The 12,955-nt window shown below is 40.0% G+C and overlaps 1 long non-coding RNA gene across 1 annotated transcript; it reads right to left on the reverse strand.

Moving 5' to 3' along the window:
- Positions 1-394: 394 nt before the first annotated feature.
- On the reverse strand, positions 395-5,084 carry LOC113744310 (uncharacterized). The gene is made up of 3 exons (XR_003461432.1): positions 4,869-5,084; positions 4,694-4,770; positions 395-3,940 (listed from the first exon to the last, which is right to left on the reverse strand). It is a non-coding gene; the product is annotated as an uncharacterized LOC113744310 (long non-coding RNA).
- Positions 5,085-12,955: the final 7,871 nt, after the last annotated feature.

Genomic DNA, 12,955 nt, shown 5'->3' on the forward strand with positions numbered 1-12,955 from the left:
TTTGGAGTGTTTCTCCAAATTGTCCTCCACAAAAAAAAATTGCAGTTATGACTTTATAGATAAACCAGAAAAAATAGGTTCCTATGGAAATATCAATAGATGGTGAATATAAAAGGCTAACCAAAAATATACGTGTTTCCCCCAATAACATATTGTTTATTTTAATTTTATCAAGCTGTCACACTTAATCAAGAAAGAATCATATTTGGTTGTTTTCTTCTTTTTGAAACAAATCTGATAATGGTTATTCACCTCCATTTAAAAACAGAGTGCTCCTGTCTCTGCAGAGAATTGATCAAATAAGCACTTTTCTGTGCAAGACAGCAGGCCTTAAAGGATTCTCTGAATGTCACCCTCTAAAGAAACTTGCAATTCATAATGTCATGTAATTAAAATCTGAGATATTTTTGTGACAGCGTAAAAAGTTTAATCTTTTGTCCTTGGTCTATTCACAGGAGATGATTTAGAAAAGAGAGCTAATACCTGGGGTGATGGCTCACATTTGAATAGATCCTTGAGATAAGATCAGGCAAGGATTGAAAGGATTATACGTCGTTATCTAGCTCTGTTTTTATTGATGGTAACAGAATAGAGAAAAGTGGCCAAAAGAGGATGGTCGTTTCCTGTCAGTGGAGGGGAGAAATGAGTGGCAGAATGCTGCCGCAGGTCTTTCTGTAAAATGAAATAATGTGATTGTCTCGCTGGTGGGGAGTTAAAGGACTTGCGCTAAATGGAAAATCCTGTTGTCGGACAGAGTGAAAAGGAAAGCTTTTAAAAACATATTATCCCTAACAATGGATCCACCCAAGGCAATGTGTGATACATGAGGAGGATTGCACGAACTTGAAAGATATCACAGGCTTTCTCTATGCGGGTGAAATGTAAAGGAACCACATTGCAATTCTCTCCTCCCAGTCCTCTCACATTCAATAAGCCCACTTCTGGCGAATGAGATGTGAAATTGCCTGCTATCAATATAAGGCCCCTTGGTAAAAGGCATTTTCAGATCTCTATGAATTGGATTATTCCAATTCCACTATTCATTTTTTGGGGGCTGAGTTAATGATCATTATGAATCCAGAGCTAGCCAAGCGGTGACCATGACTCTAGGGGTGTTTAATAGGCCTGCAGGGAGAGTCAGGTAAGTAATCCAAAGCTACCCATGTGAAAGAAAGGACATTGTTTGATAATTTAGAAGGAGTTTTACAAAGAGGAAAGAGAGGAGCAAGCAGGGGAGGAGTAACAGAGAGATTGAGTTGATTGAAAGGAGAAGTTATTCTTTAACTTCTTATTTACAAAGGATTTTTTGCTTATTGTCTTGCAGACTTTGGTATTCTTTTGACCAATCTATTGCAATTAAATCACAGGAAAATCTGTACATTTTGAGTTCAAACCACTGAATGTTAGTAAGCAGGTTACAAATAAACACCAATGATCCCACAGTCATATTCTAACAACTTTTGGTTACAGTGTGTGAAGTTCACTACATAGTTCTTAAGGTCAATACAAGTTTTCTTACATGAGAGAGATATACTTCACAGCAGGGGAACCCATGTGGTGGTGAGCCATCTCTGGCTGTAGCGTTGGTTAAAATGATCCATGTCTTTCAGTCAGACTGAACCAGTCAGTGGGTTGTGCTGGTACTGTATGTCTGCTGTTGAGTCTCCTTTTAAGCGTTGCACGGATGAGGGGGTGTGATTTTAGAAGGACAGAGTTTTTTTCACTGACAGAACGTCATTCCATTTGCGGCAGCTGGTAAACAGTGATGTAATTTTTTCTCTCCAATTTCTCCCATCTTTTCCTTCCATGCAGCTCCCGGCAGGTCTACCAGTGTCTGGAATACACACTCTTCAAGAGAAAGTGCTCCATAGGTCCTCTCTCTCCAGATGTCCGGAGAGTGGCTCATAAGAACCAGCGACTGGAGGGACAGGTTCTTGATTGCCGATCGCGTTGAAAGTGGTCTCGGTCTCAGCCTCTAATCTGGGCTGTTTAGCAGCGAGCTACAAGAACTTCTTGATTCAGGGGATGCCCGGTCAGGCTGGTTAAGGTCAAGTGATTTGGCATCACCAGTCTTAGCACTGCCCAGTTGTGGAACTCAGCATCCCTACAGCAAACAGAGATCCTTGAAAGATTGTAACAGGCATGATGAGTTTCTTTTTTCACCAAGATGGTTTTTGAGTCATTCTCGGACGCACACTCGTTTTAAAGGAATCATACAAAGTGATTTCCACACCTCCTTTCTCTGGTTGGTTGTTTCTCAGATTTATTATTACTTTTTTCTACAACATTTGGGGTCTTATCTGCGATTGTGTGTGTCTCTGTGTGTGTGTGTGTGTGTGTGTGTGTGTGTGTGTGTGTGTGTGTGTGTGTGTGTGTGTGTGTGTAAAACTGAAGAGGGGGGTAATAGAGAAGACACTCCCACCCCCTTTCCTAAACTTTCTCTTTTAACTTTACCTTCATTAAGCACAACCAATAGCAAAAGTCTCCAAGACTCCATGACGCAAAGTCTCCAAGACTCCAAGACTTGGAAGGGAGAAGACCATAAATGCTGATTAAAGTAATGTGTCTGTAATGTGTCTGTCTGTGTAAAGCTGAAGACACTCGCAACCCTACTTCCAGAACATTCTCTTAACTTCCCTTATCTCATCTTGTACTTGTCACGTGAGGGGGAGTAATTGATAGTGTAGATATGAGAGAAGTCATAAGACCTGCTTTGTCTTTCTCAGCATCAACAGCATTCTGATGCCCTCCCTCTCTGCAGTCAGCACACTGTCTCTTTGTACTATCCAATGCTGTAACGATCAGCTGATCAAGAAAAATGACCAAGAAAATGTTTCCAATTAGGTGCATCAGATAGCAGGGTGGTTAAGACACATACCACCTAGGTGCAACATAAATTACGGCTGGGGATATTTATTGTATGTTAAACAGTATCCCCCCTTCTGTTTCTTGTCTGTCTATGTGAAATTACCCATGTGATAATGCCAGGAAAATAAATATGTCAATCAAATTAAGTCATTTTGGAAAATAATCTTTGTTTCAGCTTTTCAAATATGATTTTCTGCCTTTTGTGGTTTTATATTTGTAAATCGAACCTTTGTGTTTTTGACTGTTGGCCAAACAAAATTCTTATTTACAAATAACTATTTAACAATTAATGGATCAATAGAAAAAAAACTGTCATTATTTTATTAAGACAGTAAAAGTGAGGACAGATCTTTCAGCTCCTCACTTTGTATCTTCATCCACGATTTCCTGCTTGGTCATTAAAATAAATGTTGTCCACAGAAATCCATTCAGGGCAATGGCTATGTTTCTGATCCAAATCCATTCAACTGCATTTAAATGTAATCCAGTTGTAACCCTTATTATGGTGTTATAACATGAGCCCAGGTAAGTAATAGTCAATGTTAAGAGATGGACCAGTACAGAAGACTATAAGCTAGAGAGAGCCATTGTTGTTGAGTAATGAAAAGACACAGTCAAGGATTTGAAGTTTTTTTCCTTTTGTTTTTGTGTGGCCACTTATTATTAACCAATAACACAATGAAAATACAACAGTTGTTGCAAGGCATTCAATGGAAAATAACAAACTAAAATAATAAAGCCGGCAAAAATGAAAACCCTTTTTGTCCCAAAGTTACCGTTGGGGCCCTTATTTCTTCGGATCCGTGTCAAGTGTCAGTGTATCAGTGTATGTTTGTTCTGTCCTACCACACAGTCCGTGAGGAAGGGGGAATGAAGGAATTCTTCTCCACTCTCAGTTCAGTATCAGTAGTTCAATGCGGCTCGCCACCCAGCTCACGCTGGGAATCTAGTTCTAATCTGGTTCTGGAACCACTCTCTGGATCTCTCGAACTTCACACGAAACCAGCTGGATCTCTCCTCTGGACGGTGGGATGTGGATCATCTAATGATGTCACAGGGAAAAAAACCTGACCTACAAAGAGGCCAAAGGAAATCCAAATTGCATGTTGATTATCACTAATCAATAATAATGCTTCACATTAATTGGATTAAATTATCATCAAGCTCCCAAAAGGTTAAGTTGTACAACAATGTACTCAATTCAAACATTAACTCAGTTATGTAACCATAAATACATTTAAAGTGCATTTAATAACTAAATTCAAGTACTGTAACTCATTAATAACTGAAACAGTCTTAGTTACACTAGTAACACAGAAAATATCATTTTACAAAAAATAAAAAATATTGCATAGTACCCTTTAATTTTTTGTAGGAAACTGCATTAAATTCACCTAAACTCATGGTAATTAAGAGGAATTAAGGCCTATTGTGCTTATATGTCTCCCCTTGCACCGGTAACAATGGGAAACTGCACCAAAAATTCACCTCTGCATCTACCATAAGCACACACACACCATCATCTTATTATTTAACACTGAACGACAGTTTTAGAAAAATATTCTGAAGTAAACAGCTATAAAACACAATAAAACGATAATTTACATATGACACCAACCGAACTAAGTAGCTATACACCAGTCAATGGGCCATTAGCATCACATTATAGCCTATGGTGGCTATAGCACCATTAGCACCTTTTTTCATGGCTATCTGCACAGATTAATGCAACTTTTAGCTGCTTTACACACACCCAACCAGGTTACACATGAATAAAAAACACATTCCAGCTTAACCGAACAGGTTAAAGGGTATTTTCACTCACCGAGTGATCAAGCTAGGAGCACTGTTTCAGGATTTAGCCGCGCCAGATCGGCGGAAATCATCCGGTCTCACAGAGCTCTACAAAGTTTAAATGTTGACAATATGCCGGTCAACCAGTGATTAACATCATCAAGAATTACTACAACTCGGTTTGGAACATTATTTTCATGTCTTACCCCGTGGATGCAACAGGTTTGCTTGCGGTTTGCATCAGGTAGCACATGAAACAACAGAGGTAACCATGACCGCAAAACCGGAAGAGAAAACCGGACGTGACCCTACAAGGTCAGTCACCTGAGTCCACAGGGGTTCACTGATTGGGTCACCCCACGTAGCCCTCCGCAGCAACTCTATTTTTTCCTTTTTTCTCTTTATTTCTCCTTTTCTCCGTTTTAACCACTTTTACCCCAGGTTTTAACAGTTATCGGTGCATATGAATTAATTTTAACAGATTAACAATATATTTCAAAATAAAATGAACTATTTATGAAACATTTATTTACTCCAAAATAAAATAAACTGCTTTTTAGAATTTTTAATGTCTTTTTCCAATAAATTGTTTCTGTCACCAATAAAAGGAATTATTTTAAAGGGATAGTTTCAACAAAATAATGTCACTTTATAGCCTGGGCTACACCGTTCCTTGCCTGCACCATTTTCTCACACTCTTTCTTTATCCTCTGCTGCCTGCTGATATATAATTGCACCTGCAAAGAAAATATCACAGTCCTTACTTATTTAAAGCATTCACACCTCTGTCCTAAAAGCAAACATGCCCATGATTGTAGTCATTGCAATGGATTCGTGCAAAAACCTGCAATCGGCAACCTCGGAGAGAGGAGGGAAAAGATAATGAATAAATTAAACTCAGCAGCTGACAAACTATCAACTGCCGACAAAAACATCAGGGACTACGATAAGAAAGAGTGCATTTATAAGATGAAATTAATGAAATGTTTATGTGCGGTGGGCTTAATATGGACAGGGAAGGATAATAATTCATTCTGACGCCTCGGGCTGACCCCTCTATAAACAAGACAATAAAAAAGGAGGATATGAAAATGAAATTAGCCTGTTTCTTTGGTGACCATGAGCTTGAGATGAAAGCATTACACCATCTCATACATGCTTAAGAAATAAACACTTGCACAAGCAGAACTTTAATTAAACTGGCAGGAAAAAGTCAATAATATATTACCATGTTTGCATGGAATATTTAGGAATGAAAGCTGTTCTCTTCTAGCCCTCATGCAACTCCTCTCTGTCTGCAGCACATTTCATTTTCACAAAGCAATAATATACTGCATTCTCTCCTTTGCAATTTGATTACATCCCAATTATGCTGTGATGTGTTCATTATGTCTGTTTATGTGATAGGTTGCATCTGTTGACAGAACCAAAGCGTTTTTCTGGGCATCTGTGTGGTATTCACCGTGGGGCTGCAGGTTAGGTTTGAACGAGTTAAATTCCTGCTGGAAGTGGTGGCATTTATCTGTCAGCGTGACCACACAGCTTGCTCTGGTATTCCACGCAGCTCGGCAGATTGATTCGCCTCAGTCGTGCTCTGCTTTGGCAGATTCTCAAACTGCATTGATTGGGACAAACAAATCCAGTTTTATGCATTACTCAAAAGTTGATTCAGGTGCATCATTTAAATTCAACAGAGGGAGACTGCCATCTGCCATATCTTCCAGGTTATATAATCACTTTTTTTCTTAAGTTTTTCACTTTGTGCCATATTGCTGCTGGCACTTAAAAACGAGAATAAAATCACAGCTTGTTTGCTCCTTTTAGTGCTATATGGTGAATGTCCTTTAAGACCTCAGGAAGGACAGTGAGTTTGACGCTAATGGAACTTATATAACCTGCTGTTGTTAATGTGCTCTACTTGAGATGTTGCCTAAAGTAGCATCGTGAACTCATGTTACGCTGGAGGAGAAAGAGTAGTTTTCCCCAAAGTGGACAGCAGTTTCTCCAAAATGTCAGGCAACATGAGTAAAGCAGACATACAATTCAAAATGTGGACAGGGAAAATACTCCAGATGTTCATGTTTTCACAACAACAACAAAAACAAAGAAGAAAAAATTGTATGCACAAATTTGGTCTGGTATTAAAATTTTGCCTATACAGAAATGTCCCTGACAAACACACAAAACCATAGCAACAGACCCTGCTGTCGAAACTCCTCCCTGCTTCCCACAGTCTACAAGTCTGAGGTTTATCAGGGAAAATTCTGTTCACCTGCTCAGTTTGCTGCTATGTTGAGCAAGCTAAGGCCATGTTGGGTGGGAGATCTGGCTTATGTTCATGTCAACATCTTGGCTATTATAGAAAGCTGTAATTGACCTTTTCCAGCTGATATTTTGACTCGTCATGTACAGGAAGAATACAGTTGTAATGTGCATTAATGAGAACTGTACTCTACATAGTTCCTTATTGTGCATGCTGACTCATTCGAGAGGCTTCCTAAACATCTTTAATGCTAGTAGCTCAATCTGTGATTTTCCTGCTATAGAAAGCAAAATGGTTTGCTATGAAAAGGGGTCCATCGCACTGGAAAATTGATTTTTCTGTAAGCTCTGATATCCATTTAATACTATGAAACTGCCCGGAAGGCAAACAAGCCTCCAACTAGCCAAATTCCATCCTCCAAGGTAGATTTATGTAGTGCAATATTATCCATGCAGAATAATTTTAACCTTCATTTTATGTGACCAAAACTGCAATTACAACTATTTTAACATCTGCTGACCACTTTCAAGTCTCAGATATGAGCCTCTTTTCCATCTCTACCATTCATCCCACATAATGTGATCACAGTATATAAAATTCTGCATTCACGTAATATCATGGCAGAATGGTAAAAGAAAGCAAACCTCCTATTGTTCCAACTCGGTCCACACATTATTCCAAGATGTTTACACCCATTGATAGCCTTATAATCACATCATTCAAATAGCCACTGAATCGATTATATTTGTGCTAATATTGTATCAGATTTATATTCAAGCTGGTGAAAAAAACTACAGGAGCATTAACAAACCAAGTGGGAGTGTAACAGCTCAGTGGAGAACCAGGCTTGAACCCAGATGCAGCTCAGAGACAGACAGGAAAGGTAAGAGTTCATGTTTACTTGTGGTCCAAAACCAGACCAGCAAATTCAAAAAGGATCAGGGTGAGAGGCAAAAGTCTGGTGGGCAGGCAGTCAGGGAGACAGACAGACAGAGCGGATGGTAGGATCACTAAGGTGGATGCACAATAGACAATCTGCCAAAGCGTGAATGGGAATGGGCTGGGCTGATGAGACAAGTGGGAACAGATGTGCAGGTCAGCCAGGTGATGGGGACTGGTGGGAAAAAGGGGTTACTGCAGGGCAGGAGAGAGTGGGAGGATTCTGAAATAACAGGAGAGTTAGCATGTGGCAAACAAACAAAGCAAACAGGATGTGCCACTACAAGTTGTTTTGACTGGCAGCGTGACTTTTTTCAACTGGTTGCTTGTCTAAACAATATGACATGAGGATCATGAAAAGTTGAAGGCAGGCTGTAAACATGTTTTTTTTTTTTCTGCTGGCCATCTTAAGGTGGGACGTTATGGAGACTGACTGGCTCTATGCACACACCTATGATTGATGGCACAGGATTATGACTGCAAGTCTAAATCTCAGTCTTGCAGTGTGTGTGTCTGCTAGTTTAGCAGGTGGATGTGAATTTTAACAAATTAACTACTAAGATTTATGCTGTGTTAATGCAGTGTCACCTCATATCCGTCTTCCATGTCTTTCTTGTTGCGCCTTCCTCCTCTACTTCGATTCATGAAAACAAACAAAAAGGGAATTAAGTGGCTGAGAAAGATAACGGTGGATTGAGTCAAGATTAATGAACAGAAGGGGAGGAAGAACACACAAGAGGGGAGAGAGAGAGAGAGAGAGAGAGAGAGAGAGAAATCCCAATAGGCAAGAAGAGATTTACAGAGAAGAAGAACTGAAGATGCAAAAAAGCCAGTGTAAAGGGAGAACAGAGGAGACAGATGGAAAGAGAAATAGAGATTAATAAAGGACTTAATAAAAAAGAGATACCAAAAGAGGAATGAGAGAGCAGAATAAAGGTAGTGTGGAGACAGAGAGAGAAGCGTGTGAAAGTGTGGCAGAGAGTAAAATGAGAGCAGATCTGTGACACACACACAGACAGAGAGAGAGAGTGCTTCTGGGGTGACCACCCCTCCCAGTTTGGGAGAACCATTAGCAGTGTCTGCCTCAGATTTCTGCCCATTCCTATTACCATCACAGCTGGATGCATCCAAGTGAGAGACCTGGCTCACTCTGAACAGATATTCTCTTGCCCGCCTACTGCACTCACACTCTCTCTCTCTCTCTCTCTCTCTCTCTCTCTCTCACTCACACACACACACACACACACACACACACACACACACACACACACACACACACACACACACACACAAAGCATGTACTAATGCATAAAAAACATATACACTGAGTATAAGAAACTTTATGTAAGAACCTTTTAATGTTTCTTCACTCACTTCTATTTCCCATATGTGTCACACTCGCTCTCTATAGCTTTCTCAGCAACCTTTTCCTCCCAGCTGGGTTCAAACTCAGGTTAGCTGCTTACTCCAGTGCTGGTCACTTCATCCTGCTCCATCAAGCATGATGCCTTATTAAGAGACGTGACAGAAAAACAAATAAAAACTTTTTTTTTTTTAAAACAGAGGTCTACGGTCTTCCCTCAAAGCAGAGATGTGCGACTGGTGGTGTGTTTCGCACACAAGGAACTGTCTTATGAATGATTTGTGAGCGCTCAATTATTGACGAGGCTTCAGAGATCTGATGAGGTGCTCGGAGCCACTCGGTCGAACGGCCGCCTGGTGGGTTGGATGGTTTCCAGTAAGCAGACAATAACTTTTGCATTTGTTATTCCACCAAATGCACAAATGTTTCCCCTTGGTGGGACTGATGCATGACGAGATCATAGCTGGTAATGGGATGTGATAAGTGTGTGTGTGTGTGTGTGTGTGTGTGTGTAAATCTAGAACATTGCTGAAGGCGAAGGGATTGTATCACTCTACTAAATGTAATTAATTAAAGTAGTTCTTTGCATATGATTAGCATCAAGATGTGGGGTGTTTGCACGGAGATCATTATAACCATGCTGTGCCTCAACCATTTTACATAAAGTCGTCTAATTGGTTTGCATCATTACCTGTGATTTTAAAGTCTGCGCCCCATATATTTCTAAATCTATTCATAAATAAAATAAGGTGCCTCTGTTCAATATGTTTTGGGGTTTTTATTATATTTGGAGACTTTGATGTTTCCACCATCATTCTGAAGTCTTTATTAGATCAACAGCTGTAACAAGAGCTCCAGTTATTCCCCTTAGCTGTTTAAAAATGCTAAGGTGAAACAAGAGAGGACAAGGAAACAGAGAGGAGTAAGAGGGGATGATGAAAGCAAGATGGATAAAAAGAAAAGTGAAAGCAGTATGAGTTTTAGTTGCCAAATGCACAACAAACAAAGGAGAGAGATGACACAAGTGGAATGACAAGAGTGAAAGTAGGAGAATGCAAGAAGAGAGGGAAAAGAAGAAGAGGCAGGGACAGAGAAGGGAAGTCAGGAGAGCAACAAACACCATGTCCCATTTCTTCCCTTCACCTTCGAACTCTACCCTTTCACGCTTGACTGCATGTGCAACAAAGTGATGTCCCAATTCAAAAACAGACCCGAAAGTGTTTGAGTTAAAGACTATTCAAAGCAACTGCTGGAGCTCAGAAAAGGATGAAAAGATGAAAGATGGTAACAGCAGCAGCATTACAATACAAGATATACAAGAGACATACTACATGATATATGTAAGCATGGGGGTAGTGCGTTTATGCACCGGCAGTCCACAATGCAGGGGTTGCCTCAAAAAAACGCACTAGTGTGCGGGAGAGAGGTTGAGCCAGATCCAACTTTTGGGAAAACGGAGCCCCACGTTACGCTCCACAAGCCAATCAGACACTCAGATCTGAAATGTCTCTGAAGCAGAGACTATCCCGGTGGATTCATGGACGAAACTCTGATAATCTACATGTGTGTTTTCCTGTTAGCAAAGTTGTCAACTCACTCCTTTTTGAGGTAATCATATAAAATACCCATATTTACAACAGTGGTATTGAACTCGGGGGGGCACCAAAACGCAAAAATACCAATTTCTTCACAGTGTTACTTGTTGCAATGTTGTAGTGCCAGTTATCAAAACTCTTTCAGCAAACTGTGAGATACATTATGAAGATGGATAAATGAAGCTCTGCAAGCTTATCTGTTTTTCTTTCTCTACTTATTTGATGATGGGATTGAGTTAGAAAAACAGAGACACAGACAATGACAAAGAGAAACATCAAGACAGAATAAAGATACACAGCAAGAGACATGGCAGAAGATTATTCAGTTTGATAAGATGTGGAGAAGCGGAGGGAGACAGACAAACAATATTGGAAGAAAGTGACACAAGGCAAAGAATTGTTTCGGTTTTCTTGATGAGGTTCTAGTCGGGGGAGAGCTGCTCTGCTAGATTAGCTGGTGCTAGAGTTTCACCACAGCAGGCCTGGAGAGAACCAAGTAAAACTGGTCCTGGAGCCTGGCACGCTGCCCCCAACAAATAAACCTCATAATGGAACTCTATTGGGCTCCAAGTGGGAACATTCATTTTCATTACCGCAGGTTTATCTGTCCCCACATGCTCTAATGCCGCAGTGCAGAGGTGCGCTCAGGTAGTGGATCAGAAGGGGGGTGAAGAAAAAGGGATAAAAATAAGAATGGGAGGACAGGCAAGGGGCGCTGGCTCATCTCTCAACAAGCATTTTCTCTGTTTTTCCTCTGTTAAAGCTGTTTTCCACTCCACATGTGATATTCATCTTAATCACAGGACGGGAAAGCATAATTCCATTTTTTGGGTCAGGCAGATGGTACCTTTGTTGAGGAGATTAATTACCATGCTGCACAACATTAATAAAGGCAAATATTTGAAGGGGAAATGCAATTTGCCCCGGGTGTAAGGCTAGTGTAAATAGGTGAGTCAGGGCCGGAGAAGGCAGATAGCCCGTGGGTGGATCATAATTTATTCTCTCTGTGGCGCCTGTTGAGCCTGAAGCTGGTAGAGCAGAGCAGACAGGGAGACTAATGGGCATTCAACCACCTGGCAGCAAACTGGGGATCACAGTACACACCAGGCTAAGACAGGCTACAGAGCAGGCTGTATTTTTTTTTTTTTTTTTTATGATGTGGTGTATGATGAGGTGTATTAAAGTTAATTAATTAATTAATTAATTTGTCTATTTTACTTTCAAAGAGGTTCTCAGAACAGATAAAAAAAAAGCCCATCCTTATTTGTGTGTTTATGTGTGTATGTTGTATGTATATGTATGAAGGTTTATATGTAACTGAAAATAGGTATTTTATTATAATATAGATATTTATTATAATAGTGTCCAGGCTATGTGAAAGCAAAGACTCTATTTTAATCACAGTAAATTAGTTTTTACTATTTGCACTTCTACATTACACACAAAATATTGTTGGTTGATATACAAAGACACTACAAACAGATTAGAACAAAGCTAATGCCAGCAGTTCTTCGTGCAAGAAGATTACTAAAAAGTCTGCACATCAGAAAAGACTAAAAGTTTTAAAGTTCTTTTGTTATTTTTACTAGAGCTCAGAGGATACATACTATGAGCATGGAAATAAAAATAGCAAACAGAGCTTTTTATCTTTGAAACAGCAAACATATTGTTTTATTTTGCTGGAGATGGGAGATCAATGGCGCAGCTCTTTATCAAGCCAACAATTACAAATGAATAGCATAATATCCCTGTCAGGAACTCATCCTTGCTGAACTCGGTCCACAGATTTCACTCTGAAACACAGGCAAAATCAGGAAGCAGAGCACGAGCACGAGTCATGCCAGACAAATTGCTGTCAGCAGCACGGGTGGTAATTTTCCTGAAATCCGGAACATATCAGGGAAATGAAAGAAGAAGAGCAGCACCTGAGCAGCACCCTGGAGACACAGAGGGACCATCACTTCAAAGATGAATGCTTTTAGGAAGATTTCGCATTCCCATCAGGCCATATGGATAGACAGAAGACAGGGCAAAACAATCTGCACCTTTATTACTGGGTGGTTACGAAAAGGGATATAAAGGGCAAAAAGTGAACAGAGAATGGAATCAGAAGAGCTTTCATTGCAGCAATAT

The sequence above is a fragment of the Larimichthys crocea genome, chromosome XXII (genome assembly GCF_000972845.2).
Source record: "Larimichthys crocea isolate SSNF chromosome XXII, L_crocea_2.0, whole genome shotgun sequence".
NCBI lineage: Eukaryota > Metazoa > Chordata > Actinopteri > Sciaenidae > Larimichthys > Larimichthys crocea.